This window comes from Aphelocoma coerulescens, chromosome 6 (assembly GCF_041296385.1).
Source record: "Aphelocoma coerulescens isolate FSJ_1873_10779 chromosome 6, UR_Acoe_1.0, whole genome shotgun sequence".
NCBI lineage: Eukaryota > Metazoa > Chordata > Aves > Passeriformes > Corvidae > Aphelocoma > Aphelocoma coerulescens.
Window position 1 is genome coordinate 28,464,668 of NC_091020.1, and position 18,674 is coordinate 28,483,341.

The following is an 18,674-nucleotide window of genomic DNA, read 5'->3' on the forward strand; positions in this document are numbered from 1 at the left end:
AATCAACCTAGAAGAGTTCACTGTTCAATCTTCTCTGTTCTTCACAGATCCAGTTCCCATTGCAAATAGAACACATCCACTAGAAAACGTCTGACTCACATTTAGAAATTATTACTGACAAAAAATGAATCAGAAACTTTGCTGGGTTTTCCCAATACTGACAGATAAAAATGTATACCTGGCTTTCATCTGAAAACATTTAACTCTGAACACTATCCTTTCCTGCATCACATCCCCTGGCCTACAGTCTCAAACTCACCTGCAAGAGCAGCAAGGAAGGGGAGCTCTTAAAAGTCTAGTTACAGTTGCCTTACAATGCAGATTAACCTGGACTTGAGGTGCTCTTTTACTTTTTAAAACCAATCACCACCACATTCCCACAGTCATCCAAACAGCAGCCCATTATATAGCGAGTACTCAATGGTCCTTATGAGAGCTACACAAAAGGCTGATCTTTTCTAAGGCTTGTAAGAATTTATCATCACTGTCATCCTTAAATTTACTCTTCTATTGGAATTTCCTCCGTGTTTGACAACTGCTTTTTCCTTCCATCTATCACAATTTAGAGTGACTAATCAGGTTAGTCACAAAACCTTCAGAAATTTACTGTCCAGGGCACTTTTTATTTTAGCTTGGGGAGGAAAGCATTTCAATTTACAACATTTAACAGGGGCCTCTTTACAGCAGCCGTGAGAGTTTCTCTTTAGTTCAGATTTACGTATGCAAATTATCCAAACATTAGTTCAGTTATACGAAAGGATGAGATTTAAAGAAAATTATCTGGAGATTGGAGGATGCAAAGGCAGTTCAGAAGATCTGTCTCTGCTCTGCTACAGCATTGTTCTGTGACCTGCAGCACTATAAAGTGGATGTAATAGGCTGGACATTGATGGTCACCAATTAACTCATCTGTAAGGCAGATAAAACAATTATAATCGACTTTTTAAAAAAGTACAGTTCACTTCAGAGCTTCTATTCAGTGAAGGGAACCAATGAAACTGCAAACATTTGTTTCACTTCTGAGACATCACAAATGATGCAGTTATAATACCTGGGATTTTTGGGATCGCTGAATTGTAGAAAAGCAGATGGGCAGGAATCCTTGACCCAGTTCACGACAAAAGTTTATCTAATCCATGGATTCCTAAAGTGCAACCCACAGATTCTTGTTTTTCTGTAGAGCATTTCCAGGAGAAGGTGCATGTGGGGGTGTCTCAGGCAAACCAAAACATGAGAAATCCCGTTAACACTGGGCTGTGCCAACTGTATGTGAAGCCCTGTGAGGTGCAATGTTAGAAGTTCACAGACTGCAAAAGGCTACAAATTAATTGTGAAACCTGTGCTTAAAGACTGCCTATGATATGAAATTTAGCAAGCTCCCAAGATAATGCATTCCTGGCCTTTTCCCTTTTAACAGGTAAAATACTCTCCCTAATGTCTAACCTTTGCTTGAAGATCATTATTTCTTGTCCTGTCCTTGGTGGCTGTGAGGAATAGTTCCTTTTCTCTTTGCAGAGATCTTTTACATATATGAAGAGTGAGTACCAAGATATTGTTCTACAAATACATTTATCATAAGATGAAAAGAGAAAGGTATCGCCAGATGATACCAAGGGAGTGAAGTGTTTAAAGCCTTTTTTTGTATCAGTGTTCATTTAAAAGATCAGTTGAGAGCAGGAGGCTAACAGGATTGGAAAATGAATTGGAAAAGGATGGGAGTTCATCACAGAATAACGAAAGAAGTGAAAAAATTAGATAAGCTTCATGTTTTATAATTGGCTGAACCTGATGATCTTCATCCTAAAATATTTTGAAAGTGGACTGAAAAGATCTTAGATACCTGTGGTTATCTTTGAGAAGGCAGGAAAAGCTAAGTAAGATACCAGAAAACTGGAAAAGGGCAAGCCTATCTTCATAGAGAGGAAGGGAAAACAGAGGAACATGGGAATTACAGACCAGCTCATCTATATTTTCAGCTCCAGCAAATATCAAGCAATCTAGTTGTTTGGACGCATCTGGGAGAAGAAGAATAACAGACAGTGTGGGTTTGTCAAGAAAAAATCATGTAATCTTATTTCCTTTTACACCGGAGTGGTGCACAGAAATGAAAGTTTGATTTTGTTTAGGAATTGACAATAGCTGATAAAATGATAGGCCTTAAACTGAAGAAAGAACGATTCAGAATGAGCTGATAAGAAAATACTTTAGTAGTGTCACTCATGAAGCAGTAAACCAGGCTGTCTTGGGAGCTTGTAGACTGTGCACCACTGGAGATCTCTATGAACAGGTCAAAGCAATGCCTATCAGCAGTGATTTAGATATTGCTGAGATTGTTTCAGGGGAGAGGAATGGATTGGATGACCTCCAAAGATCCCCCTTAGCCTTATTTTTCTGTGGTTGTCTCCTGTAAACTTCCTGTTCCCTAGACAGAAAAAGCTTCATTCTTTCTGTCTCTCCTCATATCTTCTGTTGTCCAGGTCTCTGATCACTCCTGTTTATCTCTCCTAAATGCTTTACAGTTGCCACACTCCCTTCTTGCAGTGTGATATTAAGAATTATCAGATCCCTGGCATGTGCTAGAGCGAGGAGGAGGATGAAGGCTCCTCTGCACAGCCCCTTGTGCCAGAAAAACACCCAAACTTATCCTTAGAGCAAACCTACCACAATTAATAAAAAGTGGATGTTTTTTTCCATATCTCTGTGTTAGTTCACATAAAACCACTCCTGCATTTCCTGCTTAAGTGCTGAGATGCTTGAATATTCCAGTAGTTTTGGAGATCTCCCATTCTCAGAAATTTCATATTTTGACATAACATCAGCATTCTTCTCTGCCCCAGTTGCCTGCTTTTTCAGCCTGAAGTGAAAGGAGTCCCAGCAATAATAAAGCTAAAAAATAAAGGCAGCATGAATTACTATATTCTTCTCATGGTACAATAATGGAGAAAGGTCCCATGTTAGGCAGGGGGAATGCATGTCACTGTTTCAATACTTAAGAATCAGAAGTGATTCAGTGCACAGAGCAAAATAGCAGCTGTGTTCAGATCTCAGCCATTCACTGGAGAGAAAGAATAGTTTTCACTCATAAAAATGAGTATGTGTCTTTATTCTGTCATGGGATAATGAGGCACCTTGGGCTTGATCCAAAGCTCCCTGAAATCCAGAGAAAGACTCACGTTGGCCTCTGTTCACCCTAAACCAAAGAGGAGAATCTTTTGGAGTTGGAAGAGCTTCCCCTTGCTCTTCTCTTCTCTCCACACTCGAGTCCCACACCACTGCTAGCCTGCCCTATAAATGAAGACCACCAACAAATAAAATCTCTCAGACTGACAAAGGACGTTTAAAGACACGTCAGCAATTTAAGCTGCAAATCTCAATGCTCACAGACACAATCTGCAGTGTAGATGTCCAAGGTGCAGTTCTCTGCCATGTCATCCCACAGCAGGTGACAAGTCCCCTGGCAGGCCACGGCCTCAGGGCCACCCACCTGCAGCAGCTCCATATGCACAACTGCAGGGGGGAAAACACAACACTGTCCTGCAGCTTGTGATCCATCAGAAAACAGTAATTTCTCATGGAGGATTCGTTTTTATTTACTGGCATCACATCATTCTTGAGGAAAACAGCAGGAGTAAGGGCAGGATTGCTTCTTTTAGTGGCAGGCTGCCCTGGATTGACCTAAAAATGTTCCTAAGGCTGCAGCTGTGGGCTCTGTTGAGAGTAAAATCAAATCACCTGAATTGCCTTGAAAATACCTAACCATAAAACAGAAACCTGTGCTATTTATAATGACAGAACTATCACTGGGCGACCAAGAGCCTGTGACAGACCTTGCTTGTAATATATTGCCAGAAGTATCCTTCTCAGATTTTTTTCTTTGTTTCTTAGACAATTTCATGAAGAGACTAGTTAATTCTTTTCTATAGGGAGGGAAAAACCCTGTTGCACCAAAACTCTTTGAAAATTCATAGAGGTAGTTCCAACTGCATTCCAAAGTGGCCTGGAAGAGGAAGACCTCCAGAAAGTTTCAGAGCAGGAATCCCATGATTGCATTACAGCATGCTCTCGCTTTTTTGTTTTGGAGCAGTATTTTGTTTCTTTCTCTTTTTCCCCCCGTAGCTATTTCTCTTGTAGAAAAGTCACAGAAAAGGAAAGAAAAGAAGAAATTTTAACAGCAGCCTTCCCTGCCCCAACCCCACAGACAGCCATCTCACTAGACAAAGCACAGTCCTGGAAGGATTCTGTGCTCTTCTGCCAGAAGCATTTGAAAAAAACATTCGGGCTCCTGCAGAACAGGGCACCATTTTTGAAAAGGTCTCTGCACTGAGAAAGACAATTGATTTTCTTCTTTTGGCCTCTTCCCCACGCAGCAGTGTTTTATAAAGGCAGAGAAACAGAGAAAAGGATCCAAAAGGGACTGTTAAATATTTCACTTTCCTGTTAGCTGGAAAAATCAAACATGACACCTCTCACCATCCAGAAGGTTGCTTCTGGCTCTCTCTTCTTCTGTTGGGTTTTGGGTTACATCTCATGTTAAAAGGTTTGGGGCAAAGAGTGGGTGAAATTAGAGGAAAATTCAATCTGGAGGCAAACTTTAACAAATACTGAGAAGGGAGTTTGGTCTTATAGCTAGGATATAATGCTGAGTTTGCACTAGTGATTTTTCAGGTGGTGCATTCCTCACTGAATTCTGGGATCCCAAAGTAGAAGGTATCCAAAGATGTTCCAAGGCATTGGGCAGCCACAAAAAAAATGTTAAAAAAATGGGAGGTTTTCAGTGCCCTTTAAATCTGCCACTTTCTTTCCAGCTCTGTGTGTGTGTGAAAGTGCCTGCAGGGAAGGTGGGAAGCAGGTACAACGTGGAGGTGTTTTCTGCCCTTGAAATGCTGCCAGCCCATTTCCTGTGAGGACTTTGGCAAATGTTGCTGCAGACTCTGTACTGTGAGAACAGGCTCTGCTTCCTCTTTGCTTAATGCCAGCAATGGCCTCTTGTTTGGCTGCGGCTAGAATTGTTATTACTAGTAACTCTTGGATGGAGAAGTTGGAGATGTAAGAAGGGTGAAAACATGGGCTCCTGCTGCCAGCCTGCATTTGTTTGTTGTGAGAGGCCTGAGCAAAGGGAGTTGGCTAATTTGGATTTAAGAATCTGGTTTGTGCATCCTTGGGCCTATACATCAAATACATCAAATCTTATGTTATGTTTAGTCATCTGCACACTCCTATAACTATTACAAATATCAATACAAAATAAATATATTGTAAATATATCCCTGCTCATCTAGATGTACCGGAGTCCAGTTCTCAGTCTGAAATCCAAACATAACCATGTCTTAAATATTCAATTTCACTACAAGATTTCCACAATGGTTTGACAAGATCATACAGCAGCACTCTAGAAGAACCCTAGAAGGTCAGCGAATAGGACTTATTTTATATATACATTTTTTTTAATTGATACATTAAGTATTTTTCTTTTTGTCACTGCATAGAAAGATAACAAGGATTTATTCCTTCAAGGGGAGATTTGCAATTCACTGTTTTGCTCTCACAGTGTTGCAAATACCTCATCTTTCTATATGATGGGACATGTATGTTCACGGCTGCAAATACTCACTGGATGTTTTTCAGGTCTCTGTGAAGAAGTTGTCCTGCTGTTCATGTCTTTGCCACTGTTTATTACGGCAGGAAGTTTAAAAAATAAAATCTGGGCCTTCATTTACTCTTTTTACCATGTGGATCCGTATGTATGTGTGTCTGTGGGGATGGGAGTTGCCTCTGCACAGAGCAGACAGACAGAGGAGCTTTTAGCTGGAATCACAAGGTTGTGAAATGCTCGATGCCTTGACCTGTAACATGCGACTGTAAATTCCTCTGCTCTTGTTATGTTTTCCAGGGGTCATGGTCTTTAACAGTTTACTTAGTGGAGGAGGAGGAAAGAAGCCCTTTGTATTGTTGAGCAGCGGACGAGAGTTTGCCTTGTCCTGGCAGCTGGCGCTGACACAGGGCTGTTCTTCAGGTGTTGCTTTGATGGACAGTGCCCCCGACAACCACAGAGCAGCAGGGGTGGTGGCAGCCTCCACTTACATGGCTTTGGTTAAAGAAGAACCTGTGGAGTCTGCCCAAGTGGGACCCAGCGCTGCCTTTCCGGTGTTTTCATTGCGTTTCAGACGGAGGCTGAGCTTTGCTCCACAGTAATTGCCTGCAGCAGCCTGCTGAAGGGAACTTCAGCTGTGATGCAGTACATGCACAAGCGGGCACTTGCAGTGACAGGTTTGCATTAGTAGGAAATCCAGCAGCAGATTCAGCGAGGCTGGAGTCCCGGGGCTACAGACCTTTAGCATCTCTGGAGTGGGGAGGAGCAGATGCTGCTTTATCATGCTGTGAACTGTCTGTACAGCGAAGCAACCTGACACTGTGTGATCTCAGCGAGTCACAGCCCCCCTGTCTCTGCCTGAGGTTCCTGCATCCATGGTTATTTTGGCACTCAGGGACACCACAGTGCTGAGATAGGTACTTTGAGTCACATTCCCAAAGGTGTTGCCAGCTCTTCTTTGGCTGGTGCCAGGGCAAGCCTGAACTCAGTGTTCCTAGTACTGGTAAAAATAGCACCAAGATGCACCAAGTGTCCCCGGCACAGCCAGAACTGAAAGCTCCTGGGCTGGTCAGAGCTCCATCTGTGACAGAGAGCAGCCCACACCCAGTTTGCACTCTGCAGCACTGTGGCCAGGAGAAGATGGTTCAGACTTGCAGTGGTGAAAACTCCAGGGCTTTTCATGCAAAAAATTCACTCTGTTGCCTCAAAAAATACTGTCTCTTCTGGCACCAGCTTTGAAATTAGAAGGAGCTATAGCAGAGCCCAAAGTGACTGCTGGCAGCACTTGCTGTTTTGTGACACCTGGGCTAGGAAATACATTGTGTGAAACTGAATTCCGTTCGGATGCGAGGAAGTGGGAGAGTATCCTGAGCGCAGCCAGATGTGACCCCCAACCCCGCTCGCGCAGTAATCCACACACACACATCTCACACATTTGCTGTCAGGTCCTGATCCTGAGGAGAAGTCAGTCAGTGTACTGCTGTAGGTTTGAGATATAAAGGACTTCAGCTGTTTGATTTTTTTGTTTGTTTTGTTTGTTGGTTTTAACTATTTGGTTTTTAACTATTTTTTCCCCAGTAAAGCACAGTCCTGCTGTGTTAGCCTTTCACCAGAAAGTTAGGGTCAAACACACTGCCTGGTGGGCTCTGACACCACTTGTACTGAGAACTTGCCAAAAGGGCTAACCCAGGCAGCATCAAAAGTTTAACAGAAAAAAATAGGAAGATGAAGAGATAAAATATCCTCTCCGTGCCTGTATTATGGAAAACAAGGTGACACAAAAAACATAAAGGTAGAATGGGAATGAAGGCAAACTACTAGACTTCTCCAAAGCTCAAAATACTGACAAGATGAAGGTTTTGTGTGCTCACAATTCACATGGAGAGTTGAAGTAAAAAAAGAAAGTTTCTCATGCAAACATAGAAAACCACTCCTCCGTTCCCATATCTTTTTCCATGTCTTTAACTGCACATCTTTCCACCTTTTTAATTTTAAAACGCATCTGTGTTAAGCCTAGAATTTCCTGTGGCTACAAGGAATGGGGTCTGATAGATCATAATAAGGGACAATCTAAATGAAGTGCTTGGACTTGCCCCCGGCACTTCTATCTGCAGGTGCTGGGAGCCCTTGCCAATATGAATGACTTTTTGGAACACAAGTGATTATTTACTGCTGAAAAGCCTTATAGCCTTTGGCTTGCTTCTCCTTGCAGCTCACAGCCCTTGGCCTCCAACAGGAAATGTATTTAGTTTTCAAATCCCTCTCTGACCAAAAAAGAAATTCCAGCAAAACAGCAATAAACATTCAGAGAGTGTCCTCTTCTGTAGGAAAAAAACTTATGAGCTTGGGTTTAAAATGAAATATCCTGTGATTATTCTATTCTAGGACCGGGTTGGGGTCAGTTTGTTGCGTGTGGGAGTCAGCAAGATGACCTGGCAGAAGGTTGCCACACCCTATTTGCCACCCACTCCACATTTAGAAACTCCAAATATCAACATGATGTTTTCAAACAAGGATTGCAAAAGGGTTCGCGGTTTGATCCTCCTCTTCTCAGTTTGTCATTGATTTCCCCCATAAAAATAGTTTGTGCAATGAATCCCAGCTGTATTGCTGGCATTTTACTAGCCAGCAAATACAATCCAAATGTTAATTCTTTGGAGCTGAGATCTCCGTGCCAAGAAATGAATAATCTGTGCAAGGCTAAACAAACAGTTTATTGATGGGGTGGGGTGGGGTGCAGGTGGGGGGTGGCTGGGCTCAGAAGCAGGCAAGCCCGACCAGAAGGACATCAAAGCTGCTTCTGTCAGAAGACTCAGTCACATGTGATTTGTTTTCTCTCACTGCTAATTCAGTTACGTGTTGGACTACCAATATTCCCAGGCAAGAGTGCAGAAGCTTTCCAGCCCAAACACGGCAGGTGGGCAGAGCAGATGTTTGCACCCTGCTCATCCCAGCTTGCTCTCTTTGTCTTTTTGGGGGTGTAGGAGTGTGATGGGCATGCTCAGGTCCAGAGCTCCAGCAGCCAGGAGCTCGTTACATTTACCTCTGCTTTATAAATGGAGCATGAGGCAATTTGGAAGTTAACAGTGGCATTTCTCTGGCAGCTGATGGGAGTGGGGCAGGGCTAGTCCAATGAGATTTAAACCAATAGATTTCAATTACCTTGTTAAATCTTTGCACCTTCTGCCTTTCTCTCCCACATTATCCAGGAGGTCAAGACCAGAAGCAGGATTAAAGCCGAAATCCCCTGAGTCCCAAACCAGCAACGGTGCAGACCACTCATTGCAAATGCTACTGGATCCTGACCCCAGCTATGTGTTGTAGTAATCCACTTTGCAAATTTTGGGCTAAAGCCAGGGCAGGATAATGGGGATGCTGCCCAGCTATGTCTCTTCCAACCTGCTGCAATGTTACAGCATGCTGTCTGGAGTTCTTGGGGGGGAGAGAAGGACTGGATTGTACTTGAAACCCAAACCCAGTAAAATACACAGACAGAAATTTGAGTCTTAATTTTTTAATTAAAAGATCCACTCAAATTTACAAGATCCATATGCTGGGGAAATTATAGGATCAGGTCTCAGCTTCTTATTCCACTTCTCAGATGCACTGACAGAGCAGGTATCTCCACTTTTCCATTCCTCCCCATGGCAAAGAGGGTCCTTCCCACGTGGTGGTTTGCCTACACTGGCAATGTCCTTGCTGGAGACAGTCATCTTACAGACAGACCTGCCCAGCCTGCAGCTCAGAGGAGGTGGCCACCCTCATCACCCATCAACACACAGACAGGAGAGGTGAGGGTCTGCAGCATGATGGTTTAATAAGTAAAAGGCAGGAAAAGTCACAGGTGAGGGTGTTGTGATGACAGGCTATGGAGTTGCATGCACAAGCACTTAAGTCTGTCAGGGGTTAATCTAACTCAGGTACTGATTCGGGCATTTAGATAGTGGATAACTCATGCTGTCATTAACCTGTCAGCATTACAGCAGGAAGATTATATCTTCACAAGTATATATTGATCTGCAAAGGGATGTGTTAGGCATGACCAAGCTTTTTATATACTGTCTTTTACCACCTGCTTTTCCCCTGATCAAAGATGCTTAACGTGTGTGGTCAGTGCAAAGAAAGCCATGTTTTCCTCTAGGCTGGAGAGATGTTTCTCTTTGTCCTCTTCCCATTATCTTCGGTGCAATCTAAATATCTGGTTACTTACACAGCCCCTTCCTTTTCATGCTGAGGGAGCAGTGGAGCTGAGATTGCTGTCTCTGTAGGTCAACCACTGCATTTTGCAGAGAAATTTATACTTGCTGTGTGTGTCCTGTGAGCAGCTCAGGTGCAGGACAGCTCTGAACTGGAAGCTGAGTGTGTAACACAGGACTTCTCTGGAGCTGGTAAATCTCTTCTCATCAGGTGACTTACTGGCTCAAGGATTGCTGTGTGATGAAGTAGATCCCGAGCTTTTGGAGCAGAACTGGTTCCTCTAGGCATTCAGGCCTTGGGAAGAGTGTGCCAAGGTGTGCTGCCTAGAGATGCATTCCAACATCTGGCTCCTTCCACAACACACCAGAAAATGAAACTTTATGGCCTTCATTTGGGAGACGCTGGGCAACAGCGTGCATGACACAAGGAGGGGACAAGGGTTACAGCCAAGGGTTATAGCCATAAATGTCTTCATATTTAAGTGCACCAAAAAGCTAATATTAGGACCGCTGCACTGGCAATTCCACCTCGGGCAATTGGTCTTTTTACAGGCAACAGCATTCTTCTGATGACATAGCATATCCATTCCCAACAGTCCCCAAACTGGGGCAAGTGGGCTAGAGATGCTCCCCAAAACCATGGCACAGTCATGTGTGCAGTTCTTTTGGGTGACTACTCAAGGACAGGACCATGTGGTGGTCTACAGGAAAGCTGAATAGTTGGCAGGTATGCAAGGACTAGAAGTGTAGGAATGAGCCACACTTACCAGCAGGATAGCATGTCCCATTACTGACTAGCATCAGGATTTCTCATAGCATAGTGGAATCAGCTAAAATTAGGATTTTTTTCCCACCTTACATCATCTGGATTGGCAAACATCCCGAAGTTTTGCAATATGAAATAAACAAAATTCCCCAGCACTGGCATAAAAATGCTGATATTGGCATTTCTTACACTGGGTACAAAACAACATTTCTATGAGCTGTGCTGATGAAACTTCGAAAGGCAGGTAAGCTTTTCTTTCATTCTCCTAGTTCCCGTGCTTTGGGGATGGAGACAAGAAGCTAGTTGAGCTCAGATGGATGTTCTTTGTTCATTGTTTATGTGAGAAAACAAAGGTAGCTGATAGTGGAGATATTCTCTGGAGGCTCTGCGTGGGCTGTTGCCCTCCAGACCTGCTCCTGGCAGGGACAAGTCATGGAAAGGCAGAGGAAGCAGTTGTGCTTTCTTTCCCTGTGCTCACCCCAAAGCCCTGCATGAGATGTGAGCAGCATTAAAACACTTTCCTCTTTCATTTTCCTGCAAGGGTCCACTCGGCATAACCATGTGCTTCCAGGGTCTGAACTGCAGATACCTGGGGAAACACAAGAGGCCAAAAAGTCTCCCAAGAACTGTTTAATTTGGCATCAAAATGTTGACAGTGTTTAGACAAATCCTTGCTCAAAGCCTCCTGAGCGGGATTTATTTTCAACACTGAGGTGGAAACTGGCAGCCCTTGGATAAGAGGCAGGTGTAAGTTCAGTGGACATGTGACGTGGTCCTAAAGTCTCCTGCCTCAGATTGGAAGTCTCTACCATCTGTTGCCAGCCGGGTTCCTGAGAGCTGGTGGGCATTGAGCACACAGGCTCATGGGTGCACAGGCTGTTCAAGTGCTCATAAAAGGTGCCTGCATTTTATTTATTCAAGCTGACCACGGTGCTGGGCAGATGACAAAATGGCTCTTCCTCTCCCCTTAAACACAACCACAAATTGTGACTTAACATTAAAATCAGAGCAAAAAGTTCACTGACTCGTGTGCACATGACACCACCCCTGGAGAAACCTCCCCGAGCTCCCAGCTCACCCAGCCCTTTGCGAGGAGGCAGCACTGCCTTACTGGGGGCTGAAAAGTCAAGGCTGTTCCTTGTGCACTGGCCACACAATGATATAGCACAAAAAAGCCACGTAAGTGGAGAGAGGAAGAGAAATGAGCATTCTTAACAAAAACATAGTAATATGCTAAGGCAAGGCTCTTTGTGATGTGTTGTTTGAAAGCAGGCTTGCATTGAGCTGTCGTTACCAGCCTCCATCATTTGAGGGCACCCTAGCCTTTGATGTTGGCTGCAATTAGCTGCGGGAGAGGTGCAGCACCATCCCTGGTCCTGGCAAGGCTGCCTTTCACTGAAATGCTCTCTTCCCTCCAACCCTCCAGGTCAATGCTGCTGGGGCTTGCTTCTTTACTGATGGCAAGAGCTCATGCTGGGCTCACAGATCACCAGCCTTATTGGTGTGTTGGGGACTGGAGGTGAATTGCCTAAAGGAGGGATGCACTGGCATGCCAACGCTACTATTGATTAATGCTAATTATAATTTAATTTAACCTCCAATTAGTTTTAATCAATTGTCACATTCTCCCTGAGTATGATTGTAAAGATGATATACAGCGAGGAGGATAATTACCTTGAGCTTTTTCTTGCTTGCCAGATGACTATTTTCTATCCCTTTCTTTTGCTTTTAATGGAGCTGGGTGAATAATTTATTTGCCAAATTTAGTTGCTGCTGCTCCTGCAGCTTCTTGTCCCTTGGAACTATCATAGTTTGAGTCTGATGCTTGGTCCAGAATTTCTCATCACAGAATATTGGTTCTTGGTCTGTACAATGCATTACAGCCATTTGATCCTGAAAAATCAAGCAGGGTGGTTTCACTTTAATCAGGCATGCAGTGGAGTCTCATGGCCCCGGCCCCACTGTTGCTGTCAGTCATAACTCTGGGGATCCAGTTTTGCATGAATTTTCTATAACTGTTTCTTTAAAAAGGAGTCACAGTCATGTTTCTGTCACCCAGAGTGTTTCCCTTCAAAGGGGGAAAGCAGGGAGAAAGAGCAGTTACATCTGTTCATCTGGATCATCATCTCCAGGGCTTGAATATAGGCTCCAGCAATAAGCAAATGCCAACTCAACTTCTTCTCCCAAGGGGCCATCTCCTCTCTGTTACAGCACCAGCCCTCTTAACACACTCCTATGTGGTCTTGCCACTGAAGCTGGAGAGACTGGTTTTGTCTGAATATCGCCATGATAGCCTGGCCTTTCCACGTTGCATTTGAATGGATGGTCACAGAATATAATCAGAGGTACTCGTCCAGTGCTAATAATAGCTCCGTCTGTCCAAGAGAATGACAAAAAAAGTATCAATTCATTAATCACCCCCACTGTTTTTGTGTACATTACTGATGAAACATCAGGCAGTGTTCCCTGAAGGTCAATAAACTGGGGCAGTTATCCAAAATTACCTTCTGAGATCTCTCTGAAAGCTAAGGGAAAAGTGAGCAGAGCACAGTCCCATCTATTCTTGCCGAGGATCAAAAGCACCTCAACAATACCTCAGGGCATCAAAGACAGCTGATAGATCTAACAATAACATCTTGGAGCCCTGATATTCATCTGTAACCTGGACTGCCCGTGCAGTGCAGTCTCTGTGCTCTACTCTGTCTGTACCCAGACCGACACGGGTCAAGAAAGGCTGAAACAGTCAGGCACTCGGGGAATTTGCTTCCCTTCACAACTTTCTCATTAACCATGCCCACACTTGAAGAACAGAAACAACACAGCCCCATCACCAGCATCCAGCAATAGCTTGTTTGGCACCTTCTCTGCACTTTCCAGAGATATCTTTCACCCACCCTGTCACGGTTTCAGGTGGGGCAGTTTCTTCCCTCAGCCCTGCCACCAGGTATCTGCAATGCTGATCAAAAGCTGTGGTGGACAATGCAAGTTCATTTCAGCTGGTGGGCAGGTCACATCCCTGCCACCGGTGCCACTGCTCATCTTTGAGCCTCTGCCACGACCTGCAAGGAGGCAGTGGCGGTGTGGGAAGGTGGATGTGGCCATGGCCTTTCTGCTGTCTGCTGGCAAGGCTCTCCACATGGGCACTTGGCCTCCAGGGCATTTCCTCCCTTGCCTTCCCTGCAGAAGACAGGAAGAATCTCATTGCTGGAGTACTCAGAACCTCCCTTGCAATAGCAATCAGAAGGAACTCGGGTGCCTTGTAGGAAACACACAGTTCATCCCAGGATTATGGTCGGACTTGTTAATTATTTTTTTAGTTTTATTTTAGAAAACAAAAGGTCAGCTGAGCTCTTCTTCCTCCTACCCAGCCTGTTCTGTCCCCAGTGGATCAAGTTATGTGGGCTCACATGTCCCAGGCAGATAGTTATGTCTTGATTCAGTGTTATTTTATTATAACCATTTAAGTTACAGGAGAACCTCAGTGAAAAATAAAACTATGGTAAAGCAAATCCATTGCTCCATCGAAACGAAAGTTGACCCCTCGCTTGCCTTTGTGCATGGGCTGGATAACAAACCCATTGTAAGATTAAAATGAAAAAAGAAGGAAAGCCAAAGCTTGTTTTGTTCTTATAAAAATGGGACTTTCGATTTACTTTTCACAGAGCTTTGACTGGGCAGCAGAAGAAATGTGAGCTATCTCACAATGTTCCCTTGGCATAACACGGTGCTTTCAGTCTCATTATTATTGCATTATATGTAGCACATCTGTTACTGGTCAGGAGCCAAACTATTTAATTCTATTAGATACATCTATACAGCTAAGTGATAATCTACACCAGGTTTATGGAACAAGCACTTAATTCTTGGCAGGGAGCAGCTCAAGACTTGATACAAGAGCAACAGAATATATGCAGTGTAGTTGTAGATCAGTGTCAGAAACTGGCCAGAAATCATTTCTGCATTCTTCAGCATGCAGGCATTCCAGTGTGGGAAACTATTCATTCAATTTATTGTTCTAACATCTGTAAGTTATTGGGCGAGGGGGAGGGGAGAGGGACAAGAGGAAAATGCTCAGAGGGAAAAACGTTTACCTAACAAAATACTAACTCTTTCAGGGGGTTTCATGTCAGCACTCTGTAAATAATGGGAGGCTTTTAATGCACATATGGTAGTATTTACTTTGTGGAGAGGTACACAGAATCCTGTCTTGCTCAGAAAGTTTTGTGCCCCGATGCTGCTCAGGCATATAGTTTTTGCTGAACAAATTTTGTCTTAATCCATCTTTTATCTTGCTGAATACAGCTACCAAAAGCAAAGTCACGTTGCATCGCCTCTGCTCACAAGCACCCCTAGAGCAGCCTGAACACCAGGATATGGGGTTGAAAGAGCGACCTCAGCTCCTCAGATCTGCTTCCCTTGCAGGGCACAAGGCAGCTCCAACATTTGCTGGCTGTCAGTTTGGATCCTGGTGCTTTTTGCCTCCCCTCTCTGCAAGACCCTTCCAAACTATGAGAGGAAAAAGCCCCAAGCCATGTGTCCTTCCCAGAAACAAGTAAACATGGTTCTAACCCATTTTGAAGGGGAGGAGGAAGGGCACTGGGAGGTGATATCTTGTTCAGGGTTGCACAGGATGTCTGCAGCAGAGTGGAACAGGGGCCAGCTCTGAACTGTTAACAGTTCTTCTACCTTTATCCACCAGACCATCCTTCCTTCCTCTATGCTGAAGAGTTGAAACAATTCCGAGGGGGGGGGGGGGGGGGGGGAGAAAAAAAAGAAAAGAAAAAAAAAGAAAAAGAAGGTCTCCACCTGCAGACATTTCTGACCATCCACTGACAGGGCTTTTCTTTTCCTTTCCTCCTTCTCCCCATCCATTTTCTTGGTCTCTCAGTGGAATTAATTTGATCTATCTCTCAAGGAAGTGATGTCACAAGACCTGGGTGTTCCAGGAATAGTTATTTCCATATGATTTGAGCACGTTCTTACATACTGTGACACATACATTGTAGCTTAAATAGATCTGGTTCTTTGGACTGAAGGCCATTTATAAGAGTCTTCAGCTGGAGAGGAATTCGTTTACTCATGGCCTTTGGGGAGCAGCAGCATCCTTAACTCTCTGCTGTCTCCTCCAACACCTGGTGTCTGAAATTTCCCTGAACTGTCTTATCCTGAGCCTGACCCTACCCAGGTGAGAACACCTATTGATTTCAGAGGTCCTGCTCTGCTGTGGGTGAACATGGCTGAGCTCCACTGCGCATTGCAGGCAGCAGGCTGGTAATACCAGCAAAATCATTCCTGGACATCACTGGTGGTACTTGAGTCCTTATAAGAAAAACCCAGTCCTTGCACCTGGATTTGCAAGCTGAATCCAGAGGATAAAAACAAGGCTCCTAATGAAGGCAAAAGGCTGTAATGCTGAACTCTATTTAGTCTGTGAGCTCTGGGGACAAGTGCTGCATTTATTTTTCCCATGGACTTGTACAGCATCTCATACACTCAGGTTCTGGTTCAGGACAGATGTCTGACATACAACTATAGTGCCAAAATAATTTCATTAAATGCCAATAATAACATCATGAGGTAACAAATAGTAATAAAACCTTGGAGGGAGGCCAAGTAGAAGGATCTTCAAAGGCTGGGCTGCCCCCTGCTACTCTTGATCCTGAACTGTACATGGTCTTCAACCCTAAGTGAAGTGGAGAGGTGTCAAAGAAACAAGGCTCTTGCTTAGTGTGTGGTCACAGCACCTGGGGATGGGATGAGGAGAGAGAAAGGTCTGTGCCTTGCTGAGCCCCTACACCTTCCCCTCCTGCCCAGTACAATGTCCTTCTGACCATCCAGAGCAGTGCCAGGTCTCGTCACTGGTTTGGGGGCTTTCAGAGTTTGTTGTACAATCATCTCATGATGTAACATTATACTTGCATTTCCCAAGTGCTGCTCATGTCAGGGGTGCCAAAAGGAAAGCCAGCGACTGGCCGAGGCCTATTAGGTCTCAAACACGCCCTGACCTGTCTTTTCCCTTTAGCTGAAGGCCTTGGGCAGGGCCACTCAAGAGAAACTGATCACTGCTGACAACAGCAATTTGTACTGCATTTGTCAACACATCGACTTGTAAAAGTTAATTTCCCAGCACAGGGGTTTCTGTCCATTAAACAAATTATTCACACTCCCACATGGCCTGGAGATACCCTTCAGGGGCTGACTGAAGGAAGGAGTCACTGCTGGCTGAACCTCTGACTTCCAGCGAGGTTCTTCAGGTGAGCTTTGCTCTCCATGGAGCAGAACTAACACATCCTTTGTATTGGCCAGCCTGCTCCCATCAATGATTCTCTGAGTCATTGTGGGGAAGGATTTATAAGAACTCCAGATACTTTCTGGAAAATGGGGAAATCAAAAAGACCAAATACAAATGGTAAGAAAAGTCACATGTTTTTTACTGTTCATTTGCCATTAGCTTTGATAATTGCTCCAGAGTCCTGTGCCTTGCGACATTGTCCCCTGGAGTTACTGCTGTCCATGCTGAACATATATGCTGATATCCAGAGGTTTAGGGCAGCAGCTCTGGCATCACACAAACTATCAGTAGTAGCAAAATTCATATTCAAAATGTTGAAGTCATTACCAGTTCCCCCACCAGAATCACTCTGTGCTTTTCACGGCACCATTTCTCTCCTTCCTGCTCACAGCTCTCCAACTAACCAATGAAGCATCCTGGCAGTGTGCTGCGAGCTGGGTTTTTGCAGTTAGCAACTTTAAACTTTTCAAAATGAAGGATTTTTTTTTGAGTTGGTTTCTGGGTTTTTTCCTGTTTTTTGGGTTGGTTTGGTTTGGGTTCTGTCCCTATCATGAAACCTAGTGAGATGTTGGTAGCACAGGCATTGCTTACTAAAGTGGGGTGATTTCTGCAGGCTGGGAAAATCTTACATTTATTATAAAAATAATATCCACTATGCCCTTGAAGCCTGTTCACCATTTTAAAATTACTGATGCGATGATACCAATTCCTGATGCTGGGTATCAGAGAAAGAATTCTCACTCACCCTTCTGTGCAATCTTCCTTTTGCACGTTATTTGCATATACACTTGATAGTCAACTGAAATCCCTACAAAGTGCTGGCACAAAGAATATTTTGTCTACTATTTTCTTGCCATGGTCCAGAGCAGAAGACCTGGGACATGATCTCAGAACACCATTGCAAAAAGTTGAGTAAAAGACATTTACTTTCAAGGGCTGCTCATTAGGTATTTTTTCTTGCTCTCTTCCCATGAGAGAGAAAATTATGTAAATGGGAAGCCTCAACGAGAGTAGTTTGCTGTGATTTATATTATGCCTGGAAAATGAAGGGGGGTTCTAAGATACAGGTATTTCTCCTAGCAGAGCACACCATGTTCCTGGAGCCATAGCTGGTGGAGGCCTTGGCTTTGGTGCCATCACATATCCACCTGTGGAGAAGTAAGGTGTTTCTGTCATCCACAATTGTCAGTTACAATCCACTGGGACCATTTGTAGGAGTATAGCCAGCCCCTGTAAGAAACATTCATCTGTCCTTCTATGAGTAACAGGATTCAATTCCCCTCTATAAAATCAGCATGAGACTGTAGGAAGCATCAGGACAGGAAAAGCCCAGCGGAACAGCCCCTAGGGCTAGTGCAGATCTGCTGACAGTTCACACTGCTTGCTGCTAGTGATAGCTCATTGGTCATGCTGTTGGACAAGGTTTTCAGAGGTCCAAGTTAATTTCCCAGTTTTCCATAATATTTCTATGCCCTAATTCCCCACTTCTGAAAGCAAAGTTGGTGGGGGAATGCACATCGCTTTTGGATGTTGTGAGTGGTATGGCCCTATAAATCCTACAGAGTTATAGACTCAGTCACACTGCACTGTTTTTAGAGCCTACAAGTTCTCCACATGCAGTATAAAACAACCATTAAATCATCTGTAATGAAGCCAACTTAACTGTAAGTCTATAAGGCATGGATTGAGGACATGTAGCTAACAGAACTGGCTAGAAAATGTGGGAAACTTTTTAAGGGAGATTTAAAAATAATCTTTGCACTCATTTTTTTCCAAATCTACTTGTTCGCTTTTAGTTAAGTGAACTTTTCCTTCCTCCTTTGAGCAGCC